Genomic DNA, 14,070 nt, shown 5'->3' on the forward strand with positions numbered 1-14,070 from the left:
GGGCTGTGTTCTTGCTTGCTTTTCTCTCTCAGTACTGTCTGTTGTCTCTGAAATTAGCGAGGTCTCAAGAAACCAGATAGGTCAGTTGAAGGGGCAAGGAGTTTAAACTGGAAGAGTAGGTAAGGGAGCCTCAGCCGCCCAATACCGTATGTCCAGCTCATAAGGAACAAGGCCCTTTGCATAGTCGCACAGAGTTTACTTCGGTTAATAGTCAAGTTAAAAAAAAAAAATGCGACAGGAAGGAATTATTCTGATGCTTTAGGTCTTATTAAGTTAACACACCTACATACATTTTTTTAGCAAAAACTTGCTACTTTTAACTTGTCCCACAGCCCGGACCTTTTTCTGTTGCTTGGAAAAGCTCATTCTTCCTGGGTATTATGTTTAGACAAAGTGTGCTGCGTTTTATTTGCGTTTACTTTAATTCCCACCTTGAGTAAACTGAAAGCAGGGTGTCTGAAACTCAGCACTACTAGCATTCTGGGCTCCTTCTCTGTTGTGAGAGGCTGTCCTGTAGAATGTTTATTTTGACAGCATCCCTGGCCTCTACCAGTAACACGTCCCACAGTGTGGCAGCCACAGTCTCCAGATGAAGCACTTGTTCCCTGGGGGTTGGGGGAACTGCCTCTGGTTGAGAACCACTGACTTGGAGAGTCTGGAGCTGTATGTCCAGTACGGTAGCCACTAGTCACGTTGGCCTACTTAAACTTAAATTTAGATTAATTAAAATAAAATAAAAGCTAAAATTCAGTTCGTCGGTCGGCACATTTGAAGTGCTCAGTCACAGTGTGGCTTGTGGCCGCACCTCCTGACTGTTGATGTAGAACATTTCCATGCCCACAGACCGTTGTGTTGGACAGCGCTCTAGAGAGGGGCTCGTTTGCTTGTCGTAGGTCTAATGCTTGTCTCTAAAAGAGGCAACTTTGACCCTGGGTCTGATCTAAATAATTAAAAACCCAGCCCATTACTTTTTCTTGTACTCATTCTGAGCAAAAGTCGCCCCCTCCCCCTTGGACCTGATTTTGGAAAATTCTTTCATCGTACTGTTTGTAAGTTTACAAGGAGCAGTAGGAGCATGACTGGAACATTCCTGGTTATTAGTGATAAATACTACCAGAATCTCTATTCTGTTTTTTATTTTAAAATCTCACTAAGGAATCCCTGTTAGCCACGTTTGAAATGACCATTTTCTGTGGTCTGATTTTGTAGATCTTAAATAGAAAAGGCGACAGGAGAGGAGGATAGCCTGTAATTTTAGTACTCATTTAAAGCTGATCCCTGTATCATCATCATGTGAGGGTTTTGCATACAGGTGCATGATGGCTAAAGTGGTAACTGATTATCAAATGTTGGGTGTCAGGGAAAACATGGTACAGAGTTCCTGATCCTAAAAATTTACGGTCCCGGTGATTTTTGATTTATTCAGGATCGTGGAGGTAGTCAGTGCAGAGCTGTAGAGGGTCCCCATTCCGGTGTGGGCTCCACGATATCTAGGATGATGAGTTATAATTATAGATAGGAGTTGCTTGAGTTTACTGTCAGCTGTTTTTACTAAAGCAGTAACCTGGTTTGATTTATAATTTTTATTGAAGGCCAACTATGGTCAGAGCCCAGTGCTGAGAGAAACACAAGGTAAATAAGACACGATCCTCGCAGGAGGTTATGTTCTGGTTGGGGATACATGTTTACACAAGTCCTTGTATAACAAGGAGGGGTTAAAAAGTATCAAGGAAACAATGGGGAATGCATGAACTTGAGTGACCAGGAAAGATTTCTGTGGAAGAGATTCTTTTTTTCAACGTTTTTTTTTTTTTTTTTTTTTTTATTATTTTGGGGACAGAGAGAGACAGAGCATGAACGGGGGAGGGGCAGAGAGAGAGGGAGACACAGAATCGGAAACAGGCTCCAGGCTCCGAGCCATCAGCCCAGAGCCCGACGCGGGGCTCGAACTCACGGACCGCGAGATCGTGACCTGGCTGAAGTCGGACGCTTAACCGACTGCGCCACCCAGGCGCCCCTCTGTGGAAGAGATTCTTTAGGTAGAATATTTAGTTCAGAATCCTGGCTTTTCTAGAGTGTTTTAAAAATGTAAATAAAATGTGGATGCTTACTTTATTATATGATTGTGCCTCATATTACTCCTGGTAGAACATAAATTAAGGGAAAGGAAATCTGCTTCATATTTTGAAGTTAGACATCAAAAATACGCTTCCAATCACTTTGAAAATGTCCACAATCTGAAATCGCTCTTTTCTAAGCAATATTCAAAATTAAAATATTATTTTTAATTTATTATTTAATTTTTGTTCTTGCAGTCGTTTTTGCTTTCTTAAATGTTAAGTATTTAGTTGCCTTAAAGTTGGATAGTCCTTGAGGTCTAGCCTGGGATCCCATCCACATTTTATTTCTGTGGAAAATGCATTCTGAGTTTCAAATGACTGAGGGAGGAGTATGCTTTTCCAACATAATCTTCTTCCTATATGCAGAAAAGCAGAAACAGCAAAATAAAGCCTTCACTTTAAAATGCAACTCCATGACACCTGAACATTTAGCTACAGTGAGCTTCTCAGGATCCTAGTGAGACCGGACATTATATTAGGTGCAGTCCTATGAAATGTAATTTTGTACATTAAAAACAGTTGAGGAGTGACTGGGTGGCTCAGTCAGGTCACGACCTCATGGTTCATGAGATCAAGCCCCAAGTTCGGCTCTGCACTGGCAGAGTTAGGATTCTTTCTCTCCCCCTCTCCCTACCCCTCCCCTGCTTGTGCTCTCTCTCACTCAAGCTAAATAAATAAACATTAAAAAAAAAAAAAAAAAAAAAAAGACAGGGGCACCTGGGTGGCTCATTTAGTTAAGCATCTGACTTGAGCTCAGGTCATGATCTCACAGTTGGTGAGTTTGAGTCCTGCGTCAGGTGAGCTCATGCCCTGCTTAGGGTGAGCCCCACTTTGGGTGAGCCCCCTCTTCTCTCTCCCCCGTCTCTCCCCCGTCTCTCCCCCGTCTCTCCCCCGTCTCTCCCCCGTCTCTCCCCCGTCTCTCCCCCGTCTCTCCCCCGTCTCTCCCCCTCTCTCCCCCGTCTCTCCCCCGTCTCTCCCCCGTCTCTCTCTCCCCCTCTCTCCCCGTCTCTCCCTCTCTCTTTCTCTTTTTTTCTCTCTCTCTCTCCCTCCCTCCTTCTCCCTCTTTCCCTCCTTCTCCCTCTTTCCCTCCCTCTTTATCTCTGCCCTCATGGGATTCTCTCTCTCCCCCCAATCCTTGCTCACTTGCACCCTCTCTCAAATAAATTAAATTAATTAATATATTTAAAAAACTGTTGAATGTTGGCAGTTTCACACAGTTCAACCTGGAAAGTCCAAAGACACATAGATACAAAGGCTTCAGAATTGATGGGTTCCTTAAGAAGATAAGGCCAGCAACATTAATTCTACAAACTTCCAAATCAGTGTAGGACAGAGTGACATCGATGAGGATAAGGGGTACCTTTATCTTTCTGATTCCATCCCCAACAAGTCCTAGGAAAGACTCCCAATAAGAAGCATATCTCAGTGAAAGATTTACATTTTCCAGTGACTATAGCATGCTTTTCTTTAAGCAGTTTTCTTGTGTTCTAGAATAAGTGTGTGATTCCAGATAAACTAGTAAACGTTACAGAAATAGAGCTTGGCTGGTATGCAGTGTTCTTCCATCTGTGTAGTTGTTAGGAAGTATTTATTCATGATACAAAGTCTGAGTGAATTGATTCTTCAGAGTAGCGGTCTCTGGGAATATAGTTTTTGAAACTTAGACTTGGACCCCTAGCATTCCCAGCATAGATCTTCAGGCGAGTGATCTGAATGCTCTGTTTTTGCTTTTGTGTTTTAACCCTCATATTGCATACTTCTGTGACAGGTTTGATCTGAAGTTACTAAGGCTGCCTCCTTGTCTCCACCAGGTTTTTACCTCTCGGTCGTGTATTTTTGCCCCTTCTTCTTCCCATATGTTCTTTTCTGCTTCTCTTCTTGATGAATTGGTAAGATTAAGTATTAATGCCCTATGCGATATTTGCACGTCCTTCTTCAACCAGAAATATTATGCTACTTCATGAGCCAGTCATTACAGTGTATCTTCATGTTCTCCAGCACACACTCAAGCAGAGAGTCCGACTTAGTTAAAAATAAGATTTTCCAGGGGTATCCAATTCTTAGAAGACAGACGGTAGTGCCTGGTTCTTAATGAAAAGCTTTTCTTTAAAAATCAGGCACAAGCATTTACAGATGTAGAGATTGAGATTACAAAAAGGTAAGCCAGGTTTGCGGGGCACTCTATCAACTTCCCAGAAGCTCCCTGTCATTTTCTCTTGACATTGACCTGAGAGGAGCAGGTGCTGCTGTGTTCTGGGTGCTTCTCAGAGATGTGTTGCATTTGGGGTACTTGAGGAACTGGTGCTGGGTAGCAGGCACTGTTTCTGTTTTCACCGGGGAGGAAAATCAATGATTTCGAGAGAGTTGACAGTTGCACGATTATCACTCTCTGGGATTAACATTGTTTAGGAAGATGTGGAAGGCCACAGTAGTTGGTATGTAAGAAACACAGCATTTTGAAGGTTTCTCTGATCGCTGTGATCTGTTGGAGAAACGTGGTGATTTTTATGTCTAACGCGTGTGTTGTAAATCGGCATTTGACGACGCCACAGTCTTCTGTCCGATATGAGCAGCTGGTGCTCTCGTGTGCCTCAGTTTTTCTTTGTTAATAACTCTGATTATGAATGTTCCTCCCCTGAAAAAATTATTGAAACTACAGTATCGTTTACTTGTATTGATGAATGTTGTGATGTATACGTTTTAAAATATGTTAGACTGCCTTTTTCCCTCTTTATGGGGGCTGCTCTGTGTTTCCCAAATAGCAGTTATTTATATGCCATTTTTGAATTTTGCCACTGCACTATACCACTCGCACTATTATTTGCTTACTATTTCTTTTAAGTTGAGTTTAAATCCACTCACCTACCTTTTTTATTTAAAAAAAAAATTTTTTTTTTCAACGTTTATTTATTTTTGGGACACAGAGACAGAGCATGAACGGGGGATGGGCAGAGAGAGAGGGAGACACAGAATCGGAAACAGGCTCCAGGCTCTGAGCTGTCAGCCCAGAGCCTGTCGCGGGGCTCAAACTCACGGATCGCGAGATCGTGACCTGGCTGAAGTCGGACGCTCAACCAACTGCCCCACCCAGGCGCCCCTCACCTACCTTTTTTAAATTGAAGGACAGTTTATATGCAGTAAAATTACCCACTTTAATGCTACAGTTTGAGTTTTGGCAGTTATACACCGAGATAGAACCATCAGCATCATCAAGATACAGGACATTTGCATCTCCCTGAGAAGTTCCCTTGTGCCTCTTTACAGTGGATCCCAGATCTGTTTTTTGTTCGCATAATCTGTCCCCGCTTTATTTTTAACTTAGATTTTGCTAAGCAGTGGGGTCTGTGAATTCAGTTGGAGGTCTTATTTTTTCCCCTAATTCACATGAAAATAAAGATATAATTTTGGTGTCACACTTGGTTCAACTAAAGGAAGTGTATACAAGAGCTTGTTAAAGCATGCTTGAAAGCTGAGAACATTAAAAAAAAATTTTTTTAAGTCTATTTATTTATTTTGAGAGAGACATGAGTAGGGAATGGGGCAGAGAGAGAGGGAGAGAGAGAGAATCCCAAGCCGGCTCTGCACTGCCAGCTCAGAGCCCAGTGCGGGGCTCAAACTCACTAAACTGTGAGATCATGACCTGGACCAAAACCAGGAGTCTGAAGCTTAACCAGCTGAGCCACCCAAGAACCCTGAAAGCTGAGAACATTTTAAAAGTGACTGTAGAGCAATAGTTCCCAAACTTTATGCCCTAAGATTATTATTTTTCTACTGCAGTTTCTACTTTCGAAAGGTTGTTATAAACAACTTTATAGTAAGTAATCTTTATTAACAAAAGATTGTTTATCTGATTGTTTATAATTGCCAACATCCATACAGCACGTTGCATCCTGCAGGTGGGGTGTCAAATCAGTGTCTCAGGTCATGACCACAAGTTGTTGAACGATGAAATCGAACAAAATGATAAATAGAATGTATTCCAAATAAGGGTAGGAATAGTACCAGTGCTACTTCATACTGACTTGATAGAATTCTAGCCAAAAGCAAAAATAAGTGATTTTTTTCATTAATCCGTGCAGCTCTATTCCAGATGAATTTAGAATTTCCTACTAGCTTTTTGAAAACTCAAGAATTACTTCCCGACTCCCTTTATTGTTTTCTCTTGCATTTGACTCTTGACTTTTTTCCTTATACGTTTAAGTTGTGAGAACTTCAATTGGCGATATTTGTGAACATTACAAGTGTGTTATTTCTTCTTTTGATAGTGACAGGATATTTTAATACTTCACACTGACTCAAAGTGATGAAAATCACCTAGTATAAAAATGGCTCTCAAAAATGCTTCTAAAATGATGAACGGTGGGTCCCGTTTTACACAATGAGCTGTTTCAGTTCCGTGACAATCACCGTACAAACAATTGAGTGGTTCTTCTTAGGAGCCTTGAAATTGCATTAAGCCCTACCACGCATCTATGTTCGATATAATTGAAGCAAAAATAATGAACCCACTTCATTACACAGCAGAATCAGCCGTAGCAGAAATGTAATTCATTAAACGTACAGGCTACTGACTAGCAGTCTAATAGCTGTCTCTGAATCCTCAGTAATGAGTATTTAGGTTTCATGATTATGTATGCACGCTCTGTAAATGCTTCGTTGCTCTGTTTTGGTTTGTTTTTTTAATAGTAGGACTGCTGCAAGTGTCTAAGGCTGAGCGACCCAGGGTGAGAGGAGACTGTACGAGTCCAAGCTCAGATGTCTGAGTTGGCCACCACTCCCTTTCCTAGAAAAGCATTTTTTTTTTTACATTTATATATGAGAGACAGTGAGACAAAGTGAGAGAGAGGGAGACACAGCATCCGAAGCAGGCTCCAGGCTCTGAGCCGTCAGTACAGAGCCCGACACGGGGCTCGAACCCACAGACCGTGAGATCATGACCTGAGCCGAAGTTGGACACTCAACCGACTGAGCCACCCAGGCGTCCCTGGAAAAGCATCTTAAAACACTACATTCATATGTGCTGTTGTTACCTGGACTGTCTCTTAAGGTCAGAAGGAAAGACAATGGAAAGGAAGCAGACTGAAGACCCCTGGCCTCCAAAGGGGGGATGATTGGAATCTCTTGGTGATTTTATTAACAGAGGGACCTTTTTCCAGTTGTTTCTGGAAACAACTTCTGGGAAAAGATTTTTAGTCAAGTCACTTGACCCAAGATTTAAATGAGGGAGAATGTATTCAGGTGTGTTTAGAGGCAGGCAAAGAAACCTGTTGTCCTAATACCTGCACTTCAGGGGCACTACTTGCAAGTTATATGTTGTCTTTGATTTTACCTTATAACTCAAACAGCCATGGCCACAAACATTTGCGTGGGCTCCACTATGTGGAGCGATGGTGTGAGCGTTTTGGTGAATGTTTTAGCGAAGGCCTGGTTTGCCCGGACTGTCTCAGCTCATCATACCTGTTGTCATGGCTTAATTGCTAATAGTGCTTCCTTTCGCTCTTGAAAATGCCCTGGTTTGGATGCTGAGTTTTGGGTCATGTCGTTGAGACTGTGAAATCTTACCAATAGGGAGAGCCTTCTGATAGACTTTTTATCTAGGTGAAAACATTAATCACACAAGGATCATCTTTAAGATGCCTTAAGAGGCCTTAGCTCTAATTATGACTTTTGAGTTCAAGGCTTTCTCCAAGTGTGAGTTGGTATGTTTACTTATTTGATAAAATTAGAGGTAGTATTGCCTAGTGGTTAAGAGCGCTGGTTCTGGGATAGTACAGGCCCTAAAGCATATGATCTGTGCCTTTGGGTTAGTTAAGAAGTGATGCATTTAGAGTGGTAAGTTAGCATAATGCCTGGAATATAGTAAGCAGTCTGTTAACTGTTAGTAATTATTAAGGATCACAGATCTTATTGAGCCCTTTTTCTGTGCTAGACCCTGTGCTTGGGGCTAAGGAATTAAAAAAAAAAAAGACATTCTTCCTAGGAACTTTACACAGAATGCTGTCTTTTCCCTCTCTCCAGATCCTGAAACAATCTCCATCCAGATGCCAAATAATAAATATTTTTATACAACTCAGTGTTTCTCTCACGTAGGTTTGTGTCTGTCTGATGCCTTGCTGTTGTTTATTAACATTTACCACCCAACTGCCGCGTCTGGCACTGTAATAGGTCTTGAGGGTGTGAAATGTTAGTAAGATAACCATGGCTGCTCTCACTAGAAGCGTATGGAGGCATGGTTTTTAGTTTTAAGGAACCAGTTAACAAATACATGTTTTTCTCAGAGCATTCCTTGCCTGACAGAGCGTAATATTATCCTGCATCTGGCTAACATTTTGTGTTTTGGATTATCTAGTTAACACAACAAACACATGAGGGTTTGTGGAATTGGGGTCACATATTCACATTTAATTTACTGGAGCATTACTATGTTTTTGACCCACCCACTTCTCGCCACCTCCTCCACCCCCAACTTCACTTCCTAAAAGAGAGGAGAAGCCAGAACAATTTAAATGTAAGCCATGCCTCAAGGGAATTAAGAGCAAAAATGAACCATTGGGACCTCATCAAGGTAGAAAGATTCTGCACTGCAAAGGAAACAATCAACAAAACTAAAAGGCAACCGACGGAATGGGAAAAGATATTTGTAAGTGACATATTGGACAAAGGGCTAGTATCCAAAATCTATAAAAAGCTCACCAAATTCTACACCCGAAAAACAAATAATCCAGTGAAGAAATGGGCAGAAAACATGAATAGACACTTCCCTAAAGAAGACATCCGGATGGCCAACAGGCACATGAAAAGATGCTCAACGTCGCTCCTCATCAGGGGACTACAAATCAAAACCACGCTGAGATAACCACCTCACGCCCGTCAGAGTGGCTAAAATGAACAAATCGGGACTATAGATGCTGGCGAGGGTGTGGAGAAACAGGAACCCTCTTGCACTGTTGGTGGCAATGCAAACTGGTACAGCCTCTCTGGAAAACAGCATGGAGATTCCTCAAAAAATTAAAAATAGAACTACCCTACGACCCAGCAATGGCACTACTAGGAATTTTCCAAGGGATACAGGAGTGCTGATGCATAGGGGCACATGCGCCCCAGTGTTTATAGCAGCACTTTCAACAATAGCCAAATTATGGAAAGAGCCTAAATGTCCCATCAACTGATGAATGGATACAGAAGATGTGGTTTATATATTCAATGGACTACTACTTGGCAATGAGAAAGAATGCAATCCTGCCATTTGCAGCAACATGGATGGAACTGGAGGGTATTATGCTGAGTGAAATAAGCCAGGCAGAGAAAGACAGATACCATATGTTTTCACTCATATGTGGATCTGGAGAAACTTAACAGAAGACCAAGGGGGAGGGGAAGGGGAAAAAAAAGTTACAGAGAGGGTAGGAAACAAACCATAAGAGACTCTTAAATACTGAGAACAAACTGAGGGATGATGGGGGTGGGGGAGAGGGGAAAGTGGGTGATGCGCATCGGGGAGGGCACCTGTTGGGATGAGCCCTGGGCGTTGTATGGAAACCAATGACAAGAAATTATATTAAAATAAATAAATAAATGCAAGCCAGTCCTCCCAATGAGCGTGTGCTCTGTGCAGAGAAAGACTCACACGGGAGAGCGTGAAGCTGCATTTCCCCCCACCTTTCACCGTGTAAACATCTCACTATCACATGTGACTTCTGTGTTTAAAATAAATATTGTTCATAAGTAGTGAATTCTAAACTAAGTCAACTATTTTGTCTACTCTTAACTGAAAAATGTGTTCCAATCCTATAGGAACATTAGCTGTGTTGCCCTTAGAGCCTGTATGTTGATGCCCTTTATGCTGTGGCTTCCTAAGGGGTTTCAGAGGTAACATGACAGTCCGAGAATGAAGCTGACTGGAGACCTTTTGTCCTACAAAAGCAATCAAAATTAGTAAGAGTCTGAATCACTGCCTTCAGGAAGCTTATCATCTAGAAGGATCATCTCTAAAACAAGTCTCAGTAGAAGATGTAAGGAATCATAAGCAGCAATTGCATGTTAGAATGGCCCCAGTTTCAAGGGTTGTGTTCCATTGTCCCCATAAATAAACACATAAATAAATAAATTGTGTTTATCAAGCAACAGGTTCAGATTATTTGGCCTAGAAAAAATGGGATTGATATCTTTTTTTTTTTTTTTTTTTTTTAAGAAAGCATGCACAAGCAGGGGAGGAGGCAAAGGGAGGAAGAGAGAGAATCCCAAGCAGCCTCCATGCTCAGCATGGACCCTGATGTGGGGCTCAGTCCCATGACCCTGGGATTGACCTGAGCCGAAATCAAGAGTCAGACACTCAATTGACTGAGCCACCCAGGTGCCCCATATTGATATCTCTAAAGAGAATATGAGAGAGTGAAATGGATTTATCCATAAAAGTTTCTTGGAAGTACTGAATTGTGATTTAATAGCTGGAGAGAGAAAAGGCAGAAAGGCATTTCAGACATGGCAAGTGTTAAAAGCATGAAACATCGAGGTGTGGTTGATCAAGCAAAACTGTTTGTCTTTTCCTTTGGCCAAATGATTGGGGACACACTGGAGTGTCACAGGAGGTGAGAATAATAAGGAACGTGGCCGTAGACTGAGGAGTTAAGATAAATTCTCTGGACCATTATTTGTTCCTCGTATCCCACTCATGATCATTAGCTGAGAACACTGAGACCATTTTAGATGGCATTCTAACCCATCTCATGGTTACATTTAAATTGTAGAGTTGATTGTAAACACCATTTTTAGAATGATTTTTCTGTCTTGTGTAAAAATCATATTGGACGTGGCTACATGCTTATTTTTGTAATCCCTCTTGGGAGTCACTGTGATGTAATAGAAAAGGAGCCAGGAAACCCGGGGTCTGGCACCACTCCACCATCTGTTAGCTCTGTGACCTTAGGCCACTCGCTTCACCTCTCTGAGTCTTAGTCCTCACTTATAAAATGGCAGACCGGACCTTTACATGTTATACTTTCTTTGCTTTCTTTTCATTAATTTTCTTCTTATTGTTATGAAACGGATCTGATCTCCTTAATGGAGGGTTGGGAGCTGAAAGCCCCACCTGCCTGCCCATCCGCACTTTTCCAGAGTTCTTCCCAAGAGTCCTAAGACTCAGAAGAACACAAGTGGAGAATCCCTGGACCACATCCCTAAGGTCTCTTCTAGAATGAACATCTTCTATACTTACATTGATAGACTGAGTATAATTTCTTTTTTTATTTTTTTTTCAATGTTTATTTATTTTTGGGACAGAGAGAGACAGAGCATGAACGGGGGAGGGGCAGAGAGAGAGGGAGACACAGAATCGGAAACAGGCTCCAGGCTCCGAGCCATCAGCCCAGAGCCTGACGCGGGGCTCGAACTCACGGAGCGCGAGATCGTGACCTGGCTGAAGTCGGACGCCTAACCGACTGCGCCACCCAGGCGCCCCTAATTTCTTTTTTTAAATATATTTTTTAATGTTTATTTTGAGAGACAGAGCATGAGTGGGGGAGGGGCAGAGAGAGGAGACACAGAATCCGAGGCAGGCTCCAGGCTCTGAGCTGTCAGCACAGAGCCCGATGTGGGGCTCGAACCCACAGACTGCGAGGTCATGACCTGAGCCGAAGTCAGACGCTCAACCAACTGAGCCACCCAGGTGCCCCTGAGTAGAATTTCTTAAAAACAGTTTTGAGGAGATACTGCAATACTAACTGTAATACAACCTATTGTACATTTACTCCATATAATATTAGGTGCAGTAGGAAATAAGGAGAGAACAGAGCATAAATACACTTGACATACACTTGAGTAAGAGGGGAACAGAAGAGAGCCTCTGTAACTGTTTATAACCCAACTCATATAGACATTCAAGACAACGAATATGTCTGCTTTAAGATTGCTAGGGAGATTAAGAAAAAAGAAAAAATGAGCTTGTGTGTTTAATTTTGTAAGATTTAAGAAATATTTTATTTAGAGGTGCCTAGGTCGCTCGGTTGAGCATCCAGCTTCGGCTCAGGGCATGATCTCACGGCTCGTGGGTTCAAGCCCCACATTGGACTCTGTGCTGACAGCTCGGAGCCTGCAGCCTGCTTCAGATTCTGTGTTTTCCTCTCTCTCTCTGCCCCTGACCTGCTCATGTTCTGTCTGTCTCTCTCAAAACTAAACCTTAAAGAATTGAAAAATATTTTTAAATTTATTTTTTGAATGTGAGATAGTAGGACACTTGGTAATAAATCCAAAAAGAACATAAAGGAGCACCCTACTGTTGATTTTGGCTCAGGTCATGATCCCATGAACCCGTGAGATGATCTCACGGGTTCGTGGGATCAAGCCCCCCATTGAGCTCTACACTGACAGTGTGGAGCCTGCTTGGGATTCTCTCTCTGCGCGTCTCTCTCTCTCTCTTTCTCTCTCTCTCTCTCTCTCTCTCTCTCTCTCTCTCTCTCTCTCTCAAAATAAATGAGCATTTAAAAAATGTCATTTCAAAAAATCAAAAGGAAATGAGCTGAAAAGACTCCTGATACGATGATGGCTGTCCTTCCAGAAGCTCCCTTCTCTGGAGGCAGTCACTATGACCAGCTGGGTAAGCTTCCAGAGTGTATGGAATCACTCCCAGATTTCTGAGAGTATTTATTTCCTGTGGCTACTCTGACAAATTAGCAAAAACCGGGTGGCTTAGGACAACAGAAATGTATTTTCCCGCAGTCCTGGAGGCCAGAAGTTTGAAAGCTGTATCACTGGGCTGAAATCAAGGTGTTGGCAAGGGCTGCACTCCCTCCAGAGGTTCTTGGGGAGAGTCCCTCCCCTTCTGGAGCCAGTATGTTGCCAGCCAGCCCTGATTCCTTGGTTTGTGGCCCCATCACTCCAATTTTTGAGGCCAGCACCTCAAATCTCCCTCTGCTCTGTCTTCGCACAGCCTTCGTGCGTGCGTGCGTGCGTGTGTGTGTTATGTAGTCTCCCTCTACTTCTCTCGTCTGCGTATGTGTGACTGCATTTAGAGCTCACCTGGACAAATACTGGGTAATCTTACTATCTCAAGATCCTCAACTTAATCACTTCTGTAAAGACTCTGCCACATAAGGTAACATTCACAAGTCCCAGAGATTACAATGTGAATATCTTCGGGGGGGGAGGGGGGGGCATTTTTCAGCCTACTACAACAGTAAAACAAGTAGCATACTGTACAGACTTTTCTGGACCTCGCTTCTAAGTGTAAAACTGGAATAACCTAACGTTAATTCACTACCAGTTAAGTGGTTGTAATCCATAGAGTGGAATATGGTGTTATTACTAGGAATGAGGTGGATATACTACTGATATGGAACCATATTCACTGTAAAGTAAAAGCAAGTTGCAGCAGTACATAAGAGTTAGGTGAGAACTTGGAAAGATACGTGTCAAACTTGAGTGGCATGCCTTAGGGAGTGGACTTTTTATTTTATTTTATTTTTTATTTTATTTTTTTATTTTTTTTTTCAACGTTTATTTATTTTTGGGACAGAGAGAGACAGAGCATGAACGGGGGAAGGACAGAGAGAGAGGGAGACACAGAATCGGAAACAGGCTCCAGGCTCTGAGCCATCAGCCCAGAGCCCGACGCGGGGCTCGAACTCCCGGACCGCGAGATCGTGACCTGGCTGAAGTCGGACGCTTAACCGACTGCGCCACCCAGGCGCCCCGGGAGTGGACTTTTTAATGTTATGTTTGTACTTTGGAATTTATTTTTTTTAAGATTTGTTTTATTTATTGGGGGGGGGGGGCAGAGCGAGAGGATCCCAAGCAGGGCTAGAACCCATGAACTGTGAGATCATGACCTGAGCCAAAATCAAGAGTCGGATGCTTCACCGACTGAGCCACCCAGGCGCCCCGTACTTTGGAATTTTTTAATCACATGTACTTTACAGTAAATCTGTGTGTTTTATATTAAATCCAGAAGAAAATG

General features: G+C 42.6%; 1 protein-coding gene across 5 annotated transcripts in view; it reads left to right on the forward strand.

Annotated features, from left to right (window-relative positions):
• PDXDC1 (pyridoxal dependent decarboxylase domain containing 1) overlaps positions 1-14,070 on the forward strand; it is a 52,567-nt gene that overhangs the window by 2,929 nt on the left and 35,568 nt on the right. The window contains exon 1 of one of the 5 annotated variants that reach the window (XM_023246625.2): positions 10,487-11,301. The exons of the other annotated variants lie outside the window; for them this stretch is intronic. The gene's annotated coding sequence lies outside the window, so the exon portion shown is untranslated. Of the gene's footprint in view, positions 1-10,486; positions 11,302-14,070 lie in introns of those variants that run through there. 5 annotated transcript variants of the gene reach the window in all.

This window comes from Felis catus, chromosome E3, assembly GCF_018350175.1.
Source record: "Felis catus isolate Fca126 chromosome E3, F.catus_Fca126_mat1.0, whole genome shotgun sequence".
Classification (NCBI taxonomy): Eukaryota; Metazoa; Chordata; class Mammalia; order Carnivora; family Felidae; genus Felis; species Felis catus.